The 25436-nt window shown below is 35.7% G+C and overlaps 1 non-coding gene and 1 pseudogene across 1 annotated transcript; both read left to right on the top strand.

The window, feature by feature from the left end:
• The first annotated feature begins 457 nt into the window (after positions 1-457).
• Positions 458-615, top strand: LOC120216279. Its single transcript, XR_005525037.1, has one exon. It is a non-coding gene; the product is annotated as a U1 spliceosomal RNA (small nuclear RNA).
• Positions 616-20772: 20157 nt separating this feature from the next.
• Positions 20773-20918, top strand: LOC120216280 (annotated as a pseudogene).
• Positions 20919-25436: the final 4518 nt, after the last annotated feature.

Genomic DNA, 25436 nt, shown 5'->3' with positions numbered 1-25436 from the left:
ATTAACGAAAACCTCATTTTTAGCCATTCATTAATTTACTTTTTCTCTCCCTCTTTTATTTTCTTTTACTAAATATATTCAGCCAAAATATTTTTTTATGACTATTACTAATGAAATACTACATTTTTTAATTGACCAAAATATTTTACGTTATGACTTTTTTTTTAACCTGTACAAAAATAATTTTGAAAAAAGTAAGGTTAAAGTAAAAACAGGTAAAATTTGGAACAAAATTTTCATCGGTGAAATCAATTATATAATCTCTTGGTAATTTTTCCAATTTCACATGTAAACTGAAAGCCCACGATCTTCTTCATTTCGACATTCACCCTTCTCAGTTCTCACCAGGTTGTCTCAACGGCACTTCATGCCGAAGCACTAATCCCACATCGAGGAAACAAACGGAAATAGCACAAGCGTGATCGTATAAATAAGAAGCAGCTGGCAACGTTGCAACATAATTACGTGGACGGGGTCAATGGGTGATCAATAAGGTCAATGTTTTAAGTAAGAGATTTCCATTGCAGTTGGAAGGCCTATTTCCTAAGGTCTCCCATGGTAGGGGAGCCTATGTCATAATTTGTGGCAGCAGGGGCCTCGCGGTCCGATTCCAGTATGAAATTTAGCAAATATCAATCAATTTTTTGATGTTGATATGACGATTGAAGAATTATCATCTTATAATAATTAAGCAAGAATTGAACTTGAAGGTGTATTTTTTAAAAATTTATTGGTGATCGGTATATTTATCGATTTAATATCGGTCAGATTATATTTCTCGATTTAATATTAGTAGTAAAGCGCGCCTCTTAAATCGCACTATATATTGATGTGGTGTCACGTGGGGTATAGCGCCTCTTGTACCGTGTTATACGTTGACATGGGTTACACGTGTGTATAGCGTGCGGATCAGGGGTCGCGCTATACGTCACGTAGGGGTGAATTATATTTAATGCGGTCTCTGGTCCGCTATATCTTTTATCTGAATAATTATATATAGCGCGGTACAGGTACCGCGTCTTATATGGTTATAAATATCCTCCTCCGCCGGTTAAGTTTCTCACATCTCCTCGCATCTCTCCTCTCAACTTATAAATTAATACAACAATTTCGTCAACGAGTAATAATTCTGGCAATCTTCTCATATTTGATTTAGAAGTTCGTGCGATTTTTCGTTATAAGATAATTTTATTATAATTTTTTAATTATACTTATTGTTTATTATCATTATTTGAAAAATATTATATTAATTATTTTCAATTAATTTTTATGTTTATAAAATTGAAAAGCGGGAGCATACGTCGAAATAGTTTTGCGGTGCTGATAATATTATAAAATTATATTATTTAAATTATTTACGTTGATGTGTAAAAAAATTATTGTGCTATATTTTCGTTCATATATAATTTATTTAATCAGGTTTGTTTCAGTTATTTTTTTTGCAGATATAATATTGTCGCACTTTTAAACTTAAAGAATGGCGCGACTTTCAGCTATTGTTCATTATGATGGTGAAATTCGAAAAGATGAAACCGGGATTTTCGTATCAAATGAGCGTGTTAAAATATTATTCAAGAGAAACAAAACTCTTGAGGAGCTGATAACGAAGATTTCGAGGAAGATTCATGTTGGAAGTAGTAGAAGAATGTCGTCGTTGCAGTATAAATTTCCAACATCATTGTTGCCATTAACTTATACAGTGTTCGAACTTTCGAACAATGATGATGTTCAAATGATGGTTGAAGCTTAAAGTAATTATTCAGACGCCGTTATTGAGATGTATGCACATTTTATTCAAGTGCGTACTGTTCGGGGTCAATCATTAAGCTCCCACTATGGGCTGGCTGAACAAGTTGACAGCCCGACTACAGTAATGTGTAATGATTTTAATTCCATAATGGGGAGACATTCATCCGCAACTCCTTACGATATGTACCGAGGTGGGTTCACGAACAATCCGTATGGCAACACCGCATCCAGTTCAAGGGGAAGACATTCATCTACAAATTTCTTTGACCTTAATATAAGAGATGTCATCGACGCAATAATCTGTGCAGTTTCCATTTGACACGATGGCTTCAAGCTCCAGGGGGAGGTATTCGACTGCAAGCTTTTTCGATCTCAATGTCGATATGCCTTCTAGTTCAATGGGGAAGACATGCAAGTAGTAAGTTCTTCGACCTAAATATGGAGCGCATGGAGGAACCATCATCTCCACCAGAAGAACCGCTTCGTGAGCCTGGTGCGGATGGTGCTGAGACCAGACTATTCATTCACCCAGAATCACCGCAATTCAACTCCGATGATGATGATGTAGATGAAGTTCCAGGAAATGTGACACAAACTGACCCTCCTGCACACATGTATGAAGCTGATTATGGTGCAATGTACGGGCCAGAATTTGCGGATATGCCTCATCTCGGTGACTATGGATATTACTCATCAATAAATAATGGTGAGTTATATTTAGGCATGGAGTTTTCAAGCAAAGAAGAAGCGATGATGGCTATAAAAAATTACAATATCCGTAATTCTGTTCAATCCAGAGTCAATCGATCGACGACCGAAAAATATGTATGCTACTGTGCCCGACGCGAAAATGGATGCAATTGGATGGTTCGCGTATCGAAAATAAAGAGGAAAAACAACATATAGGAACTAACAGTATACAACGGTCCTCACGCATGTTGTGCTGGAGGGGTAAACCAAGATCATCCCAACTTGGACTCTGAAATGATATGCCAAGTCATCATGCCCATGGTAAAAGCAAGCTCTCATATAGCTGTTGCAGTGTTGATTTTAGCTATACAATCGCAATATGGGTACACTGTCTCCTATAAAAAAGCTTGGTTGGCAAAACAAAATGCCATTGTCAAACTTCATGGCGAATGGGATGCATCTTACAACGAACTTCTAGGTTGGTTTAGGCTGGTGCGGACGTTGAATCTTGGGATAATTGTGGACTTCGAAACCTCCTATGCATACCATAATGATCGAGTTCTTCGTGATCGAAGCTAATTCTACCGGGTTTTTTGGAGTTACCCACAGTGCGTTAATGCTACCAAATACTGCAAGCCTGTGGTCCAGATCGACGGGACTTTCTTGTATGGAAAATACAAGCAAGTTTTATTATTGGCAGTTGTCCAAGATGGCAATCGCAACATTCTTCCAGTTGTTTTTGCTCTTGTCGAAGGAGAAGATACAGATTCTTGGGCTTTTTTCGTCCGAAATTTACGTGCACATGTTATCACGAGGGAAAACATTTGTGTCATTTCAGATCGCGGAGCTGGGATCAAAGCAGCAATGGAGTCTTTGGGTCCAATGTGGCAACCACCCTTTGTCCAACATAGGTATTGTCTCCGACACATTGCTGCGAACTATCATGGAAGGTACAAGAATAATGATGAACGTCAATTAATTGTGCGCATGGGTAAGTGAAAGCAAGTTAGTAAGTTATACATTTTTTGATCATTTTAATTTTGCAAAGAAAGAAAGTTAGTAAGTTATATATTTTTTGATCGGGTTAAGAACTACTTCCTCGAACGTTTGAATCAATGCTTCAAGATTTGCGGGCGAAGAACGAGGAAGGATACGATTACATCAGCCTCATCGATAAAGAAATGTGGACGAACGCATATGATGGTGGATATCGATATGGACACATGACGACCAACTTGGCTAAGGCAATCAATTTAACCTTAAAGGGTGCATGTCACTTACCTGTAGCGGCTTTGGTAAAAACTACATATTTTCGTTTGGGGGTGCTTTTTGCGAAGCTCGGGGACAAGCTCAAACCTGGATGCAAGGCGGTCATGTCTATCACCCTAGATTAGTTGCAGATCTACAGAAAAAAATTGTTGCATCAAATGGAATTTCTGTAACAAGCTTTTCTAGAAGGCATGAAATGTTTCGTGTCACAGAGTTGTCGCGACCTCTTCAAGGGATTGAAGTTGTGTCGTTAAGAGTAAATCTAAGGGACAGAACGTGCGACTGCGGGTTTTTTCAAGCTCTGAAGTATCCATGCTTTCATGTGATAGCAGCTTGCTCGCATACACGTCAAGACTATAACCATTTTGTGGATCTCGTATACCTACTATCTGAAGTTTTTAAGGTATACGAATTGAGTTTCCCCCCATAGGTAATGACAAAGACCCTGATGAGGTTCAAGATTGGCTTCCGATTGTACCAAATCTGAGTTTATTAAGGGAGCATGGTCGTCCAAAATCCAATCGAATTCATTGCGATATGGATATTCGAGAAAGATCTAGACAAGACAGAAGATGTGGCCATTGTAGAAACTCAGGACACACTAGAAAAACATGTTCACTTCTGTTGTCATCAAGTAACAATTGATGAGGAAATGATGTATTTGTTTATCAAATAATAATTCTTGTATTTTAATTTGCATTTACTTCAAGTTAATCTCATTCGATAATATCTGATGAGGATTAAAAAACGAACACAATCATTAAATTTTATCAAAATAATAACAATTTGGTATTTAAATACAACAAACTTACAATAAGAATTAAATGGTAAATGATAACCAAATTACAATAACTGATATTAAATGGTAATAAACAAAATTAACTGAAATATATTAAAAAAAAAGTCCAACAAATTTAACAAAATAAAGTAAGTATTAAATGAGAAATAATAAAAAATTATAATTAAACAAAATAAAGTAAATACAAATATAATAAAAAAATCTATCGATGCATGCATCGCGAATGTGTTCCGCAGGGCGGTGGCTGTCGGTCTCGAGGAGGATTTCTTCGTATCACTGGTTCTGACTCGTCGCTGTCATCATCATCGTCGTCGTCTTCGTCGTCGTCCTGAGCAGGTACATTAGGTTGATGAGGAGCTGATGACAATGAAGCACCTCCATAGAATAAGGACCCTGGAGGTGTATGACTGACTATCCCACCGGCCTACGAAAACTGGGAAAACCCAGACATCGTTGAGTGTGAAAACTGTACAGGAGATGTCTGTGCTGCGGCCATGGGTGATGAGGCTGAACCCGCCAAATATCCAACATATGAACCCAAGTCGGATCTGCAAACATAGACCCATAATAGCCTCCAAGAGGGGTCATCTGTGATGGTGACGACGACGGGGTCATAAAACCAGGTGAAGACGACGGCGACATCTGATAATGGAAAGGCGATGGCAGCATCATATATGGCTGCGACATCATAAATGGATGCGGTGGCTGCTGTGAAGGTCCTGCTGGTGCAGCTGAGGATAAACCGGAAGCACCTGCTCTCCGTCCACGAGTCGAGGGACGATGGTGCTGTGTCGGTGAACGTCTCTGTCGACGTCGTGGAAAGGTCTGCCCTCGTGTATCCTCGGGAAGTAGAAATGGTTTCCCGTTACTGTTGAACCACTCATAATAATCCTCAGCATACATCAAGAAGTCAGTAAAAATGGGCTCTCTACGTGGAAGGCGCCGATGTCGATCCTTCCACAACACGACCCACTCATGATATCTCACCAGCCAATATGTATCTGTCTTGTCGCGTCTATCTAAGCTATACAACTCGTCCATATTGCGAGGTGCTTCCGGAATTGGTTGAAAACAACCAAACTGCCGGAGCACGCGATCAGTGGAGTGCTACTCGATGGTCGCATAACAGATCAGATGGATCATCGCCATCCAAACATCTGATGGACCCCTAAACTCAAGTGGGATCACTGCTCTCACATCATCAGTATAATATGGCACCCATTCAAACTAAAACAAATAATATATAATTTTTATCAAAATAATAATCTAATTATATAACTATAATCTAAAATCAATTTTTAAACATTAAAATTCATACCTGTGTGCCAGCCTTCTGATCGATTAGCACCTTAATTTTTTCTAAATCATCAGGTAGCTCTTGATGATTTTTCCTATCAGTAAACCACCTTTTCAAGGAAAAAATTTATTATACGCTGTATAAAATTATTAATATACAAAATCAGTTTTATAATTACCTCAGAAGTAGTGGAAATACGAATGGGTTCTTCACAATGGGACATAAAAAAGGCAATCGATACCATGCCCAAGATTGCAGCAGTAGGAGACATCCGTCGATATCATTACGCCTGTAGTCAGTTTCTCCACATATCTCCCTGTACAACAAAGCCAAAACTACCGAGCCCCAACTGAATGATCCGGCGAGACGAAAGTCGCTAAGATGTCGCAACCACATGCAGTGAACTAGGTTGCGCGATTTGTCCGGCATTAGTAACCCTCATATCAACTGCAATATGCATGCCCGTGCATACATCTTAACCTCATCCTCAGAGGCGTCTGCGCTCAACTCCCGAAAATTGGCATCTAACCAATTTAACGGTATCCTACCTCCGATAAAACTTTCCGGAACACGTCCTAGATTATCCCGACACAAAGTAGTCCAAGAACCGAAAGCTATCCCTGATATCACATCTCCATTCACCGAAAGCCTCAGGTGCATAGAAACATCCTCAAGCGTGATCGTGCACTCTCCGCACGGAAGATGGAATGTGTGGGTCTCCGGCCTCCACCTCTCTACTAAGGCAGAAATAAGGTCTGGTTCTATCTTACAGTGACCCTGATATCTACCTATGTAACCAAATCCAGCTTCTACTAAATACGGCAAGACACGGCTAGGTATCACTAACTTAAAATTCCTAATAAAAGGATCTAATACACGGTCCTTCTCCTAAAAATAAATAATTACAAAAATTAATTCTTAATCTAATAATCATGCATTAAACAAATCAACTAATTATTACTAATAATTTAAATTAAATTAAAACATTAAAATGTTATCGTATCAGCAAAGTGTCGAGATATATGATTTCCATCCAAGCGAAGTAGATTCCATTATATATCTGCAAAAGAATTATATTAGTAAAATATTAAATAAAGTAAAATACTTAAATAAATTAAATACATAATATTAAAAATATTATAAAATATACCTTAAACAGAGAGTATTTGAGAGAATTTGAGAGAATTTGGTATGATGAAAGTGATTGAGGATGAGGGTATTTATAGGGAGGATTGGGGTGTGGACGGGTGTAATTAAAGGTATAGCGCACCCCCTGTACCACGCTATGCCCCACGTGTCAGATAACCAGGTATAGCGCGGCCCCTGATCCACGCTATACCCACGTGTAACCCATGTCAGCGTATAGCGCGAGGCAGGGGGCGCGCTTTACTGCTACGGGTGTTAGATCGGGAAATATAATCTGACCGGTGTTAGATCGGTAAATATACCGATCACCGATGATTTTTCGGGAATTTCACCGAACTCGAAGATTAAAATTGTTTTTTCTGACAACAATTTTGAATGCCATGAGGAACGAGGTGTTTTTAATTTTGCTTAAAGCCACTAGCAAGCAACAGAAGAAACAGAATCAGGGTGTTCAGTAGCCAACTTGCTAGTTGGCTACTAGGCTTTGCTTTGTTGCCCTATACTACATTTGGAAGTACTTTCTTTTTAGTATTTGCTCACAAGGTTTTTCAACTTGCAAGATCTTAACTGGGTTTAGACTCAAATTTGTTTTTGACAGAAACAAGACAGTGGAGAGTGGTTGCAGAAATAACAATCTCAAATTATTTAAGGATGTAGCTTTGATTTGTGTCTTAAGCTATGCTTTGGATGATCGTCCCCTAAAAATTTAAAATTATTATATATTTTAGATTTTATCTATATATTTTTTATTGAAATTATATTTTCACTCCTAGAATTTTATAAGTTTAAGTTCACCCCTAAAATTTTATAGTTCAAATTCATCTCTTCTAACATGAAATTTTATAATTTTAATTGTAATTTAAAGAAAGAAAACAAAAAGATGAAACGAAGTCTCAAACAATTGTGTGACCATCTCAGGCATGACAAGACAAGCCGAGAATGATATTCTACGACCAAGCCAAGCCTAACAAAACTCCAGACCAATAACCATATTCTGATCACACAACCTATAGAACCATATATCCTTGTGTCACCACCGTCTTTCGGTTGGGCCCAGAATTGGGATTCGACGTGAAGGAATTGGTTTAGAGTCGCCACCGACCATTTTAAAACGAGTTTAGGTGGGTCGGGCACCATCTTACCTGATATACGTTTTACCAGAAATGTATCGGGTTCGGGAGTCGGTTACAGTCAAGGAAGGATTAGCACCCTTGAATTGTCCTTTCGGTACCAATTAATTTATCGGTTGTCTTTAATTGCGAAAATTAAAAAAAATTAAATTAAAATTTAAAGCATTCTATTCGAACTACTTACCTTTGATTGATTCAAACAACGACCTTTAAAAAGATGAAAACGCTAGATTTGTAATGAAATACAAAATCAGATTAAGATAGAAAATACTAAATAAAAATAATAAACAAAACAAGAAGTGAAAAAAAAGATAAGGAAAAAAATAAAATGGAAAAATAAATAAAAATAAAATAAAAATAAGATAAAAATAAAATGAGAATAATATATATATATATATATATATATATATATATACATATAATGAAATGTATGGAAAACAAATAAAAAATCTGAAAAGTAAAAAAATAATAATAAAAATAATGGTAAAAAAGAAAGAAAAAGAAACGGTAAAAAATATAAAACACAAAAGTAGTATTAATTAAATAAGATAAGATAAAACATAAAAAAGGACTAAATTGAGTAAATTGAAAATTCAGTGCTCAAATTGAAACAGATGATCAAATTAGAACATGCATAAAATTGTAAGTCAAAATTCAAAATACTAGAAATTAATTCAGTGTCTGAAATGGAAGATTTACACGTTACAGGGACCGAGGACGGGATTAACTCGTTTTCCAAATCACGCAGAAGGTCCCTCCCCAATATGGCGTCGTTTGGGGAGGGTTATTAATACCTGAATTTGGACAAAAGCAACCACCACTCCCTCATTTCTCATATCTTCGCTCTCTCTAGGAATAAGGAGAGAGAATATCTCTCCCTTCTCTCTACAAATCCCCATCCGTGGGGGAACCAATCACCAGTCGGCCACCGTCTTCCACCGCCGATAGCCGCTGCCAAACTCACCAAAATGACCCTTGTGCCCCCCTTGAACCCAAAACTGGCCTTTAAACGTCTGAACCAAACCCCTATCAGAGTAGATCTAAAAAAAACCTTTTCGACTTTTACCTTTTCCGTCGAGCTTTTCGACTTTTGGTGGTCCTCCGGCTTTGAGGCTTGGCTCTTCTTGGTTGCCTTCTGTTTTTTTATGATTTTTCTTTGTGTTTCTTTCTGTGGTTCGATTTAATGGCGTTTGGTTGATGTTGTGCTGATGGTACTATTCGTGTGTTGATGGTGGTTTTTTTTTTGTTTCTGGATATTTGCTGATGGTTCTCGTATACACTGTGTATTTTGTGGTCATTGTTTCACTGACTCTCGATGGTTTCTGTGATGGTTGGCTCACTGTGATGGCTCCTCCCCTCTGTGGGTTCTGTGTTCTATATTTAAAAGCCCCGGTGAGGGTTTGTTTTTGGCTGTTATAGGGTCAATCTCGGATATTCCGGGGTGGTCGGTTGTTGCATGTACTTGTTTGTTCTGATTTGTGCTCCGATCTTGTTGCATGTATGATCGGCGACGTACGACGATCTTGACTCTTGATATCGCCTCTGAATGTTGGGATTGCTTTTTGGTCGTTAGATTGGGTCAGATCCAACGGTCCAGATTGACCTATGCCCTTTCCTCCTTTTTGTCGTTGATTCGTGCGGTGCCTTGACACATATTGAAAACCCTACTGCATTCGGGCTGGTTCAGTCCCATTCCATTGGACCAACATATGGACTGTCATTGGACCCTGAAAAAACATAAAAAAAAAGAAAATAATAAAAAGAAAATAAATAATAATAAAAATAATAATATAAATTATATAATATATATATATATATTTCGAAAAATACTTTTTCTTAAACTATATATTATATTTTAAAAAGTTTTCAAAACTATATATTATATAGTTTTCAAAATATTTTTAAAAATATTATATAAGTTTTCAAAAATATATTTTAAAAACTATATATGATATACGTATTTTCAAAAACCATTTGCAAACTATAAAATATATAGATATAATATATATATATATACATATAAAATAAAATAAAAATATGAACGAAAATTAGTGTCTACAGCTGCCCCTCTTTGACCTTTTTCGTGGAACAAAAAACAAGACAAAGATAAAAAAACACAAATTTTCGTTTGGTGGAGTTGAAGAATAACTCCCTATCGAATTGGGTTGCGGATGGCTCCTCCGTCACGAAGTCAAGTCCATCTTGAAATGATATGGAATTGAAACCGTAGGTCAGAATTTGAATCGGGACGAGGCTTCTCGTTGCCAAATTGTAGTCAACCTCGGTCTTCTTCTGAAGAATTCGATTGAAAATAGTTTATTGACCCCACCATGTGGTTGATAGTCTCTCTAGTTGAATGAAATCAAACTCGAAAGGTCTTCGTTGACATATAGTTTTTCTCGAATTAAGCTATGTTGCCGGGAAACGTTTTCTTGTCATTGAGGAACGACTAGCCCAAGTCTTCTTCTCGACTTGAAAACCTCGATTGCAATCGGACAGTAGTGTGATTGAGGTGTCGTTGAGCTGAATGGAATCGAACTCGATAATTTTATTGGCAGATAACCCTTCTTGCCTTGAGCTATTCTGTAAATTTGGTTTACCTCTGAGCTGAGTATAATCGAACTCGAAGGTCTTCGGTTGGAAGATAACCCTTCTCGACTTAAGCTATACTGCAAATGATGTGCCTTGGAGCTGAGCGTAGTCAAACTCGAATGTATTTTGGTGACAGATAACCCTTATAGCCTTGAGTTATGTTGTAAATGATGTACCCTCAAAGCTGAGTGTAATCAAACTCGAGGGTCTTTGGCAGATAGCCCTTCTCAACTTAAGCTATGATGCAAATGATGTGCCTTGGAGCTGAGCGTAGTCGAACTCGACGGTCTTTGATTGGCAGATAACCCTTCTCGACTTAAGTTATGTTGCAAATGATATGCCTTGAAGCTGAACGTAGTCGAACTCGAAGATCTTTTGGTGACAGATAACCCTTCTAGCATTGAGTTATGCTGTAAATGATGTGCCCTCGAAGCTGAGTGTGATCGAACTCGAGGTTCTTTGGCAAATAGCCCTTCTCGACTTAAGCTATGTTGCAAATAATGTGCCTTGGAGCTGAGCGTAGTCGAACTCGAAGGTCTTTGGTTGGCAGATAACCCTTCTCGACTTAAGTTATGCTGCAAATGATATGCCTTGGAGCTGAGCGTAGTCGAACTTGAAGGTCTTTTGGTGATAGATAACCCTTCTAGCCTTGAGTTATACTGTAAATGATGTGCCCTCGAAGCTGAGTGTGATCAAACTCGAGGGTCTTTGGCAGACTTAAGTTATGCTGCAAATGATGTGCCTTGGAACTGAGCGTAGTCGAACTCGAAGGTCTTTGGTTGGCAGATAACCCTTCTCGACTTAAGTTATTTGCTACAAATGATATGCCTTGGAGCTGAGTGTAGTCGAACTCGAAGGTCTTTTGGTGACAGATAACCCTTCTAGCCTTGAGTTATACTGTAAATGATGTGCCCTCGAAGCTGAGTGTAATCAAACTCGAGGGTCTTTGGCAAATATCCCTTCTCGACTTAAGCTATACTGCAAATGATATGCCTTGGAGCTGAGCGTAGTCAAACTCGAAGGTCTTTGGTTGGCAAATAACCCTTCTCGACTTAAGCTATGCTGCAAATGATATGCCTTGGAGCTGAGCGTAGTCGAACTCGAAGGTATTTGTTGGCAGATAACCCTTCTAGCATTGAGTTATACTGCAAATAGTTTCTTTAAAAAATGACTTCCCTTCACGGGTCTAAGCCGATCATGATTCTTTAGGTGGTTCTTTTGATCGAGTCTGAACCAAGTGAGACGATCTTTGAATGACTCCCCTTTTACGAGAAAACCCACTGATAAATTCTGACAGTCGGATATCTTCCGTTGTGGAATTGAAATCTGGCTTGAAGACATTAATTGGAAAAATGCTACTCATTGTTGAGTTGAGCTGAACTGGATTTGTTTTGAATTGGTTCTCGAACCTATTTGAAATTGATTCTGAGATCTGTAGATATGTCAAGTCGGTAGAGGTGTAGCTTCTCACTGCTGAGTTAAGCAACCACCATCAATCTTTAAAAGTGCTTTTGAATCGAGTATCCTTCGTCTTAAAGTCAAAACTTGACTCTAAAAGCTGTAAAAAAATCATTTATGCGAAAAATAGTACATGTGATGCTCTTAAGTATGCCTAAGATGCATGCAACATGAATGAGTTATGTTTTATCTCTTGGATTGGAGTCCCGTGTTTTGCCTGCCAATCTGGTCCTTGGAATCGATCGTGCCCCATTTGTTTCTCGAGCTTTTGGCTTTACAGACTTTTCATATTTGAGACTGTCTTGTTTGAAAAAAAATTTCTCCTTTCTCTTAATTTATGAGGGAAAAAGATGTGAAAATAAAAGAATTCTGTAAAACATTTCCCCTTAATTCAGGCTCGCAATCGAATCAAATCATAAACATGAATTCAAAGAATATCAAAAGAATCAATAGCTCTTTTAATGTTTTTATAGTTATAGTTCTTTGACAAATGTTCAAATGGATGAGTTGGCTTTAGGTTGGCCTCCTATAAAAAATGTCATTTTTTCGGTTATTGATGACTTGGCATTTTAATTGGATGCGGACAAAATGACGCAACTAGCATTATCAATTACTAGACCTTCTATTTCATTTCTCTGAAATCTTCAATTTGTTCAAGATTCGTAAGCTCCTCTAACAAAGGTAGTGCATAAATATCGGTCTAAAAATGAAATCCTTGAGTGCTCGTGTGAAATTGACTATAACAGGTGTTCCTTAACTCCCTTAGTCCATTTTTACCGAAACTCCTTATTTAAATTTGCCATTATTTGTCTAGCTGAATCCATAAAGACGGGGCGTTTAACCAATTGCTCTAGAGGGACAACCCAAGCTTTATTGTATGGTATAATTACCTTTATCAGGCTAGCTGAATATTATCCATAAAGCTGGGACATTTAACCAATTGCTCTAGAGGGACAACTCAAGCTTTATTGTATATATATATAATATTATAAGTTGGGTATAAGGATCCAATTTCTTAAGTTTGTCAAGAAGAACCTGTTATAGTCTAGGTATTTTTGAAAGTCAATGAATCTCATCTTTAGAGTTCAATTTCCAAGCAACTAACCTAAACTAGATTTACATACTCGACTATTCCATCTGTGAAGATCAGGATCATCACTGAACGTCTTAAATAAAAAGCATAGTAATGTCATATGCAAAAGGATGCCCCATGTTGTCCGCACCTTATGAAAGGAAAAAGTTATATTGGTTAATTGCAAGAGCAGGGTACAGTGTTTGAGGGTATATTCTGGGTAAGGTCAAAGTCCTTGTTTTAAATCATGTTACTTTGTTAAAGATCTGTAACATTGAACCATTTACAGAGTTTCTTAATTCAGTTGATATTAAAAGAATTACAAGTTTGCAAATGTCAATCATTGCTCAACATCTTTAAAGTAACATAAATTTATTTAAAAGTCCTTACAAAAACTTGAGAAAAAATAAAAAAAAACAAATTCAAACATAATGCCTCAAATGATGAAATGATCTCCCTCACTTGGATGCCCCCAAGTTGTTGAAGTCGATCTAGTTCTGGTTACGCATCTTCTGTAAGACTCTCTTGAATGCGTAACAATTCTCAATTGTATGCCCTAGGTCACCGCCGTGATATTCACAATGAGCATTCTCGTCATACCACTTGGGGTATGGGGCTTCATGGGTTCTATCGGATATGGTGATACTACGTGGGTGTCAAGAAGTTGTTGATAGAGTTCTTTGTATGTCATTGGAATAGGGTTGAAATGTTCTCTTTCCTTCTTGGGTTCTCTGGAATATTGTTTAGAAGTACCTGACGGTACAGCTGGAGTTGATTTTGGGCTGGAGATTGTAACATCTTTATTGAGGTGTTTAATGTTGTTAATTTCTCCACCCCCTCCCTCATAAGAGGTTTCTTACTAGCTTCTCCATCCTTTATCTTGCCTTGCTTTATGGCAGACTCGATCATTTCTCCGGCCATAACCAAGTCTGAAAAGCTTCCTGATGTGATCGCAACCAGGTGTTCGAAGTATGAAGTCTTCAGGGTCTGTACAGAAAACTTCCGGGTTTCTTTTTCATCAAAGGGTAGATGAACTTGTACAGCCAAATATCTCTATTTTTGTGTATATTGCCTGAAACTCTCGTTATGCTTCTTTTCCATGCTTTGTAGCATAACTCGATCTGGCCTTATGTCATTGACATGCTTGCATTGTTCTAGAAATGAATTGGTCAGGTCCTTCCAGGTCTTGATATTTGATCGGCTTAGTTGGTTGTACCACCGGATGGTTGAACTCGACAGACTCTCCTGGAAGCAGTGGATCAGGAGTTGGTTGTTTCCTCCATATCATGTCATCTTTCGACAGAACATGGTGATGTAAGCGGATGGACAACTATTTCCATCAAACTTCTCGAATTCCGGGGACTTAAATTTTGGAGGAAGAACCAAGTCCAGGACTAGGCTGAGTTTCACGGCATCGACTCCAGGGTAGTCATGGTCTCCTTTAACTACTTTCATTTGGTCCTCTAATTGCTTGATTTTCTTCTCCATATTCATTGATTTGTCATCTTCGTCTGAATCCGGTATATGGTAATAACCCGGATTATTCTCAGGGTTAAATATAGAGGAAGAGGGCTTTGCTTTTGTGGCATATGAGTCCCCTCGAAGTTCCGGTAAGATTTCAGGTGAGACAACCACTTGTGGGGTAGGTGGTATAGTTACCCCTTCCGGTGAACCTGCCCCAGGCGCACTGGTCTGTTGTAGGCCAACTAACTTGGCAACGATCTGATCAAACAAAGACTCTTGGTTATTCATTATTGTATTCAGACTACTTAGATTACTCTGGTTTATCTTATCTTCAAGTTCTTTCTGTAATTTTGCCATGTTCTCCTCGATTTTCTCGATTCTTGCTTCCATCTTCTTCTTTTTCAGGCGGGTGTTATGCGGATGTGGTGTGTCTAATGCTTGAGGTGGTGTATCCAGTATGTGTTCCTTTTAATGAGACATGCTTCTATTAGTTAATGTGAATATAAAGAAAAATAACAAAATGCAAAATATGTCTAGATGCATAATGCATGCAATGTTCGAGGCATTGATCCAAAAAATCTGTCTGTTATTAGAAATAATCCTTATTAGGGACAAAAGTGTTACGTCTGAAGAGATAAAAAAACTTTTTGATAGTATAAATCCCGAACAGCCTCTGACAAGTTGGTTCGTCTTTCGTCTGTCGAACCGTTCCGGCTCATTTGGCTAGACTGTGCAAGTGACGAGCTGTTTGCCCCAAATAAAGTCTCGAAGGACTGCATCTCCGACTTCTACTCTCTGCTGAGTCTGTTCCCTAACGGCAACACCATTGGAGCCCTCCATCGATAGAAATTATCCGAAGCTTGCTTCTTGAATTCATCAGCAATGACATCAAGCTCAGCTAGGGTTTCGCCATCTTGTTCTCATAGTTTTCGAAAGGAGCCTCCGGGTTAGTAATCTTTTCCTTGTCTTGCCCCTGCAACCTTTGCCTCTGAGTATTCTTTGACCACGGCTGGACTTCTGAGCTTTTTATCTCTTTGTATTATAACCCCTTTGTCCATTAATTCAAATTATTCATGTTTAACAAACACGTTTTTGGTGGATCAACACCTCTTTTAAATGATGTGATTGATGAAAACAAAATAAAAGAGAACAAAAATAAAGGGAGTTAATGAGGTAACTCAAAACAATAATAAAAATGAAAAATCCTACCCCACATGATATCTACCACACATGTTTTATTATTCTTACACGGACATGATCTCTATCCCACATGCTAATTTCAAACAAATCCTAACCGCATATTTGTCTAGTTCGCATGCTTTGAACAGAAAGTAAAGTAGGAAACAAAGCAGCCTAGGGTTTGGAATGAGGTTTTGGGGTGGGCTCTAATTCCCTGTACTCTCACGGTTTAGGTTCTAAAAGGGTACTCGAGTTCTCCTTGCTGGTGACCCCTTGAGCTTTCCAGACCCTCAATCCTAAGCCCATTACAAGCTTATATGGACTAAGTTAAACTCGAGAGGATACATTCCCTTATGCCTATACGGAGAATAAATTTACACGAAAACATAAGGTATATGAATCCTGAAGGTTACTTGTTAGGCCCATACGGAGAATAAATTCCCACGAATGCGTCGCTTTTACCCCCACTTAAAAGGGTTTGGAGCTTGGGTATAGAGCTTGAGATGAAAATTTTGAAAAAACTGAAATCATTGAGAAAAACGTCAGTACAACTATTTATTTGAAAAATAATCAAAGATAAATAATTAGAATCGAATAAATAAATTAAATTTTAAACTTGTAATTTTCGCTCAAAAAGACAATCGAAAATTAATTTAGGCATGACTCTCTTACCTGTCCCTAGCAGAGTCATCAAGCTGTCGTCGCTGTCTTTCGGTTGGGCCCAGAATTGGGCTTCGACGTGAATGAATTGGTTTAGAGTCGCCACCGACCATTTTAAAACGAGTTTAAGTGGGTCGGGCACCATCTTACATGATCTGCGTTTTACCAGAAATGTATCGGGTTCGGGAGTTCGGGAGTCGGTTACAGTCAAGGAATGATTAGCACCCTTGAACTGCCCTTTCGGTACCAATTAATTTGTCGGTTGCCTTTAATTGCGAAAATTAAAAAAATTAAATTAAAATTTAATCATTCGATTCGAACTACTTACTTTTGATTGATTCAAACAACGACCTTTAAAAAGATGGAAACGTTAGATTTGTAATGAAATACCGAATCAGATTAAGATAGAAAATACTAAATAAAAATAATAAACAAAACAAGAAGTGAAAAAAAGATAAGGAAAAAAATAAAATGGAAAAATAAATAAAAATAAGAGAAAAATAAAATAAAAAATAAAATGAGAATAATATATATATATATATATATATAATGAAATGTATGGAAAATAAATAAAAAAATCCAAAAAAGTAAAAATAATAATAATAAAAATAAAAATAATGATAAAAAAGAAAGAAAAAGAAACGGTAAAAAATATAAAACACAAAAGTAGTATTAATTAAATAATAAAAAAATTAAATAATATAAGATAAACATAAAAAAGGACTAAATTGAGTTAATTGAAAATTCAGTGGTCAAATTGAAACATGTGATCAAATTAGAACATGCATAAAATTGTAAGTCAAAATTAAAAATACTGGAAATTAATTCAGTGACTGAAATGGAAGATTTACATGTTATAGGGACTGAGGACGGGATTAACCCATTTTCCAAATCATGCAGAAGGTCTCTCTCCAAAAACGACATCGTTTGGGGATGGTTATTAATACACGAATTTCGACCAAAAGCACCCACCCCTTATTTCTTATATCTTCGCTCTCTCTCGAGGAATGAGGAGAGAGAATCTCTATCCCTTCTCTCTACAAATCCCCACCGGTGGGGGAAACAGTCATCAGCCGACCACCGTCTGCCATCGTCGATAGCCGTCGCCAGTCGTCGCCAAACTCACCAAAATGACCCTCGTGCCCCCTTGAACCCAAAATCGACCTTTAAACGTCAGAACCAAACCCCTATCGGAGTAGATCTAACAAAAACATTTTCGAGTTTTACCTTTTTCGTCGAGCTTTTCGACTTCTGGCGGTCCTCCGGCTTTGAGGCTTGGCTCCTCTTGGTTGCCTTCTGTTTTTTTATAGTTTTTTCTTTGTGTTTTTTTTTCTGTTTGTGGTTTGATTTAATGGCGATTGGTTGATGTTGTGTTGATGGTACTATTCGTGTATTGATGGTGGTTTTTTTTTGTTTCTGGATATTTGCTGATGGTTCTCGTATACACTGTGTATTTTGTGGTCGTTGTTTCACTGACTCTCGATGGTTTTTGTGATGGTTGGCTTACTATGATGGCTCCTCCCCTCTGTGGGTTCTGTGTTCTATATTTATAAGCCCCGGTGAGGGTTTGTTTCCGGCTGTTATGGGGTCAATCCCGGATATTCTGGGGTGGTCGGTTGTTGCATGTACTTGTTTGTTCCGATTTGTGCTCCGATCTTGTTGCATGTATGACCGACGATGTGTGATGCTATTGACTCTTGATATCGCCTCTGAATGTTGGGATTGTTTTTTGGCCGTTGGATTGGATCAGATCCAACGGTCCAGATTAACCTATGCCTTTTCCTCCTTTTTGCCGTTGATTCGTGCGGCTCCTTGACACATACTGAAACCCTACTGCATTCGGGCTGGTTCAGGCCCATTCCTTTGGACCAACATGGATTGTTATTGGACCCTGAAAAAACATAAAAAATAAAATAATAAAAAGAAAATAAATAATAATAATAATATAAATTATATAATATATATTTCGAAAATATTTTTTCTTGAACTATATATTATATTTTAAAAAGTTTTGAAAACTATATATTATATAGTTTTCAAAATGTTTTAAAAAATATTATATAAGTTTTCAAAAAAAATGTTTTAAAAACTATATATTATATACGTATTTTCAAAAACCATTCGCAAACTATATAATATATAGATATAATATATATATATATATATATATATATATATATATATATACGTATAAAATAAAAATATGGACGAAATTAGTGTCTACACCTTGGAACTTAATGAAACATAGGTTCGAGCCTAAAAAACAAGTCTTGTTCAACTACCAGAGATTTAAATTACAGTTGGGGTTGTATTTTCAGTCGTGTTACTTTTATTGTAGTTATGGTTATATTATGATATTGTGGTCATTGCGAGTATCTCGGTCATGATTTTTTTCTAAATGAATTGATTTAAAAAACTGTTTTTTTATTAAAAAATTAAAATAGTGAAAAAAATAACATAATAACGGTCCGCTAGTCGTTAGGGGTGTTCATTTTCTGATATGGATATTATTCGATCCGAAATTTCGGATCATTAAAATTTCAATCTGATCTGAAAAAATCGGATATCCGAATTTTCATATTGGATATCCGAATTTTCAGATCGGATATCCGAATCCAAATATAAATTTTAATTTAACAAAAAATTAAAATTAAATTTAATTTGTGTGACTTTATGTATTATTATTATTTTTATTATTATTTATACATTTTTGTTGCCGAATAATGTTAATTTTTTGCACTGTTAATATTAACACCAAGTAGCTAAAAAATACAATGGATTATAAATGTACTAATTAAATAATATAAGATTTGATGGTGTTATACTGCTATATATATGTTGAAAGAGTTAAGTTTTCATTATTAATTCGCCAATGGCATATTCAGATTCTTTTCATCTGCTTTAATAATGAGGGGAGGATTGTTTAGAGCATAAAATTGAAAAAAGTGGTAGAGTTTTGGGCTATTTAATGAAGTGTTTAGTGTATAATATTGAAAAAAAGGGATAGATCCATGTTTATACTGTTTTGAGTAAGGAATGCTAAATCAATCTGCAAGGCATCACGGTAAACTAAGGCTGGGGCGCTAGCATTTCAAGCCAGGTGAGGGTGGGCTGTTTGATATTATTGGGCCTATGTAAAAATTCGTAAAGGCCCAATTTTTTTGGATTTTTGGATAATCCAAAAACAAATTTTAGTCGATCCGTATCTGATCCGATTATCCGATTTTTGTTTGTATTTTCGATCCGAACTATCTAAAAATTAAAAAATGGATCGCATATCCGAATTTTCGGATTGGATCGGATTGATTATTTTTTTACAAAACCATAATTGTTACGATTGGCCGTTACCCGTTAAATAATGGCCGCATCCCACCGTTATTGTTATCATGCCGTTTCACATCATTATTTTTCACAATAATTATCTCAGGCACCGTCACGACCGCGATATAACGACCCGCTCTATCGCTACTCGGCCTCTGGTACCTACCAGCTCTTGGTTCTAACTTAAAACCCTTTGGTTTGTCTGCTCTTTGCCATGTGGCGATATTTATACAGATTTTGATAGAACAATCGGTTTTTATCCGGCGGATACGTATAAGGGAGACCACTGGAGATGAATTTTTTTATAAATTTATATTTTAAATATTTTTTAAGATATTTTACTGATAATTTGTTTTTATCTTTCTAAGCTTTATAGATTTGCTCCCCATAATATAAAATATTGTGTTCTTTCTTTATTTAAAAATATTATTAATTGATCTGATTTAAAAAAATAAAAGGTAACATATACTAAAGTTCTATACTTGTTTCATACAATTAATTGTCTTATCTAGTTATCCATAAGTTTACTATTTTTAATTAAATTACATATGAAAAATTATTGAAAAAAATAATGAAGAACTTTAGCATATTAATAAATTAAATTTAATAGAAATAAGTAAGATATCAAAGTAGAGTTATTCAAAACACACATTGTATTTAAAAAATAATAATATAAGAGAGAAATAAAAGATTATAAAAATTAATGATGGCGTAATACAATATTATGATATTATATTTGTGTAATATAATAGGGAACATAAACGAACCGTTTTCGGTGCTGAATTTCATCAGGGAACAATTTCTCAAATTTGCTTGTAAATTGTAAAACCCACGATCTCCATGGATGTTTTAACGATGCTTCATGCCGAAGCACTAATCCCACACCGAAGAAACAAATGGAAGTAGCACAGGCATTATCGTATAAATAAGAAACAGTTGGCCACTTAATCTTACCTGCATGGAGTCAATGGATGATCAAGAGGGCCCACTGCCATGGTAAGAGACTTTCGTTGTATTTGGGTGGCGTTTTGCCCTAAGAGAGAGTAGTCATAATTTGTGGTAGTGGGGGTTATGTGTTCGCACGACCTCCGTCTAATTTCAATATTAAAATATCAATTCTAGTAATAATCTAATTTTGTGCGGTTTTTGGGTTTAAATAGTAATGATCATCTTATTCTAATATCGAAATGTTGTTTTCTTCTCCTTTAAAGCCGTAAATGAATCCGGCCCGCTCTAGTTTTGGTCACAGATTATCCCTAAAACGGTATTCAATGGTAGGCATAATAAAAGTACCAATTAATTTGTTAAAGTACTGAAGAATATCGATTAGTAGATAAAGAAGTTAGATAAAGATGGTCAATAGTACAAAAATGAAAGATCATTTCATAATTTCAACACTCCCTCAGTCTTATAATGTATTATAATATCAATTGACAAATAATCGAGGGATGAAGGATTTCGATTAGTAGATAAAGTTAGATAAAACTCGCCATGGTATAAAAAATGAAAGATCATTCTAAAATTTTAACATCCACTCCGTCTTATAATGGCTTATAATATTTGTGTTTTATATTGATTATGTGTATAGTTTTAAGAGATATACTCGATCAAAGAAAAGAAAAAAAATTATTTCCAAAAGATGATCGATAGATTTGACAAATTTGTTTTGATAACTGTAAAAGAGCGTATATAAAGATAAAAAAAATATAAGTATTGTTGTTTGTTGACTTACATTTTGAATGAGAGAATTTTAAGAAGTAAAAGAGACATATTTAATAAGACAAAGGGAGTATAACTTAAAAAATATAAAGGGAAAATGTAAATTAAATAAACAATATTAAATTGAATGATTATTTTTATAATGTTATATGATTTCTTGATATTTATATTTAATACATTACTTAATTAATTTAGATATAGATTAATTTGGTCATTCTAATTCGTTTTGTTATATTCTCAATATTAAAATATGAAACATAAATCTCTATGGATTTAATATCTCATTCATCCCGTTGTTAAAATTTTAATATCAATTTATTCAAGTGATACTCTTTCCGATATACTAAATTAAATATTTATGATCAAGCCCTAATAACTTCTGGTTAATAACTTTGATGAATTAAAAAAGATTGACATCTAATCAAATGTTTAATCAAGTTAATAAGATAATTGAATCGAAATGAATTTATAAAGCTGTGAGATTTTGTATTGGTATAAAATATGCATATGAGGTTTTAATTATACTATACTAGACACAAGCAAATTAAGAAAACAAATGTATTGAAAGTATGCAAAAAAATCCTTACTGAAATACTTAAGTAGTAAGCAGTTTGATATTGTTTAAGCAAGATCTCAGGTTCGAGTCATTGTGTATGCAGAAAATCCTCACTGGGCGACTCGTCTACCAAAGCCAGATGCGCAACCCGTGTTGATTCAGATTGATCAGGGCGAAGCCTTAGAACTGGGGGGCAACCAAAAAAAATTTAAGAAAACAAATGTGTTGAAAGTATAATTGAACCTTCCGTAGTTTGTTATGGTATTATGTATTGGTATTTAGAATAAGTAATTGATACGAGGTTTTGGAAAAAAGTGTCAAGTGCGTAATCTGATATAACCATAGTTGGTAATCGATAAGCAATTTGTCACATCTATTTCATCTGTTTCTACCGTAGGATTTTGGAATAAGCTTGTTGTACAATTCAAAGATGTCATTGAAGATATTTGATCTTTGGCAATTATTAATCGTGAGTAGAACAATGATTTTAACGCATGGAGGCCTCAAACTCATCACTGTATGTGATTTTAACGCATGAAAGATATATGATCCTTAGCCGAAGACACACGGTGATTCTGGCAACACACCATGCACGCACCGAACACATACACAATACGTCTTCCCTTTCGACTGTAGTCAAACACTCTATTCAAACAATTAATTCCTTCAATACATTATATTGAAGATTTTTTTTCTCAAATCATTATTCAAAAAATTTTGCCAATCAAACCTTACCTTTTCGATAATATGAATGTACACTGACCAAAATAATAAGCAAATCATAGTTTAAGAACAATTGGTGTGCTTTTCACCCTTTAGTTAATTTGGTCCGAAATTCAGTTTTGGGTCTAATAGAGCCTCATGGACTGAAAATGAAGCAGCCCAAAACCCCATTATATTAAAGGGTAAACTACATAAATGACCATGTAACTATGGTCAAGTCCCAAATGAGTTCGAAATAGCCACACGCCGTTAATATTTAACGGATGCGTTTATAAAAAATTTGTATAAACAGGGCACGGATCCTTGTAAAATTACGTATACGAGGCACTAACACCCTGCTTTGTTTTCTTCTATTTTGGTCATTACTTGTATATGATTTGTTTCTTTGGATTTTCATTTAATCCTGATTTTGTTTTTAATTTATATAATGCCCTAATTTGAGCAATTTCTTAAAAATCTTTTATTCTAGTCATGTATTAAATTTGTAGATTAAATCCCCTAAATTTTATAATTAATTAATTTGATCACCAAGATTAACTTTAATTCTTAAATTTTAATTAGGTCATAATTTCAATTTAATTTAATAAATTTATTTCTCCAATCAAATTGTGACACATATTACAATCTTATGATTATAATTTGAATATTAACTATAATATATAATAATATATATTTTTTATCATTAATTATAATATAATATATATTATAATTTGAATATTAAATTATTTTTAATGATTTCATATATATAATCTTTAAAAAAAATAAATATGAAAACAGTAAATTTAGTTTAAAAATATTAAAATCTTAAATCAATTATAAATAAACTATTAGATTTATTAAATCAAGAGCCTGAGGCATATCAATCCCAGCTTGCATTTCCCAGAGCTTATGTATACCCCGTGTTTATCTGTGGTTCCGTTAACAGCGAAAGATATATGTTGTCTCGTTTTCGGAACAAATGCCCTGAAGTTGCAGTCTATTTGAACCTCAGCGCCTGATTAGGCAAATATCCAAAGAGCAAAACTGTTGACTAAGCACCGAAAGGTGCATATAATAAATGCACCGAAAAAATGAGTTGTTTTTGTTGATTTTTGGACAATGGCTAAATCATAATTTAGTCATTAAACTTTAGGGTATTTATAAATTAGTCCTTAGGTTTCAACTATAAATACCATAGCTCATTAAGCTTCAAAATCATCCCAAAGCATTCTAGCTTTCTTCCAATACTAGAGAGAATTTAGAGAGGTTCTTGAGAGTTGTTTTCTCTTTTTTATCAAGAGAGAATTATCATTATTTTCTCCTTGGTAGATCGAGAGAGATTGTAATTCCTATTTTCTCATAGTGAAATTCTTCTACCGTTGCCCGTGGTTTTTACCCTATATTATTCAGGGGTTTTCCACGTAAATTTTGTCTCTTTTATCTTCATTTTTATTTTCTCAAATTGTCAGTTGCGATTTTGCTCTATTCGATAGCCGTCTTCCGCAACAATTGGTATCAGAGCCAGGTTAGAGTGTGTAATATCTGCTTATTGTCTTTGTGGTTGCCACCAAAAGGTGGATCCTCTAACATAATAAAGTAAGAAGTTATTACCCATTCTTTGAAGGTTCCAGAGAACTATTCACGATAGTGAAATAGTGAGAGCTATCAATAATAGAAGCTATGGCAACGAAATTTGATATTGAAAAATTCAATGGGAGAAATTTCTCATTGTGAAAATTGAAGATGAAGGCCATCCTGAGGAAAGACGGTTGTCTAGCAACTATCAGTGAAAGGCCAGTGGATTTCACAGATGCCAACAAATGGATCGAAATGGACGAAAATACTATGTCAAACTTTCATCTAGCATTAGTAGATGAAGTATTGTCAAGTATCGAGGAGAAGAAGACAGCTAAGGAGATATGGGATCATCTCACCAAACTGTACGAGGCCACATCGTTGCACAATAAAATTTTCCTTAAGAGAAAATTGTACACTCTCCGTATGCCAGAATCTACTTCAGTGACAGAGCACTTAAATACACTGAATACTTTATTTTCTCAGCTTACATCCTTAAGTTGTAAAATAGGAGAACAAGAACGTGCTGAACTTCTACTTCAAAGTCTACATGATTCGTATAATCAACTCATCATCAACTTGACAAACAGTAATGTCACCAGTCTAGTCTTCGATGATGTTGCAGCTGCTGTTCTACAAGAAGAAAATCGGCGCAAGAACAAGGAAGACAGACAAGTAAATCTGCAACAAGCAGAAGCGTTGACAACGATGAGAGGGAGATCAACAGAACGTGGCCAAAGCAGCAGTCATAAACATGGTAGATCGAAGTCGAGGAGTAAGAAGAATTTAAAGTGCTACCACTGTGGAAAGAAGGGTCATTTGAAGAAGGATTATTGGAGTCTAAATAAAAACTCCAATCCACAAGGTAATACAACAAACACTTCAGATGATGGAGATGATCTATGCTGTGAAGCGTCAACCACCTTGGAAGGAAGAAAACGATTTGCAGATATATGACTCATTGATTCGGGAGCAACATATCACATGACCTCAAGAAGAGAATAGTTTCATCATTATAAACCTGTCTCAGGAGGATCTGTTTATAGTTGCAATGATCA

Source organism: Hibiscus syriacus, unplaced genomic scaffold (genome assembly GCF_006381635.1).
Source record: "Hibiscus syriacus cultivar Baekdansim isolate YM2019G1 unplaced genomic scaffold, ASM638163v2 tig00110159_pilon, whole genome shotgun sequence".
In the NCBI taxonomy this organism is placed as follows: domain Eukaryota; kingdom Viridiplantae; phylum Streptophyta; class Magnoliopsida; order Malvales; family Malvaceae; genus Hibiscus; species Hibiscus syriacus.
Note: the sequence above shows the minus strand (reverse complement) of the source record. Positions and strands in the feature narration are given on the sequence as shown.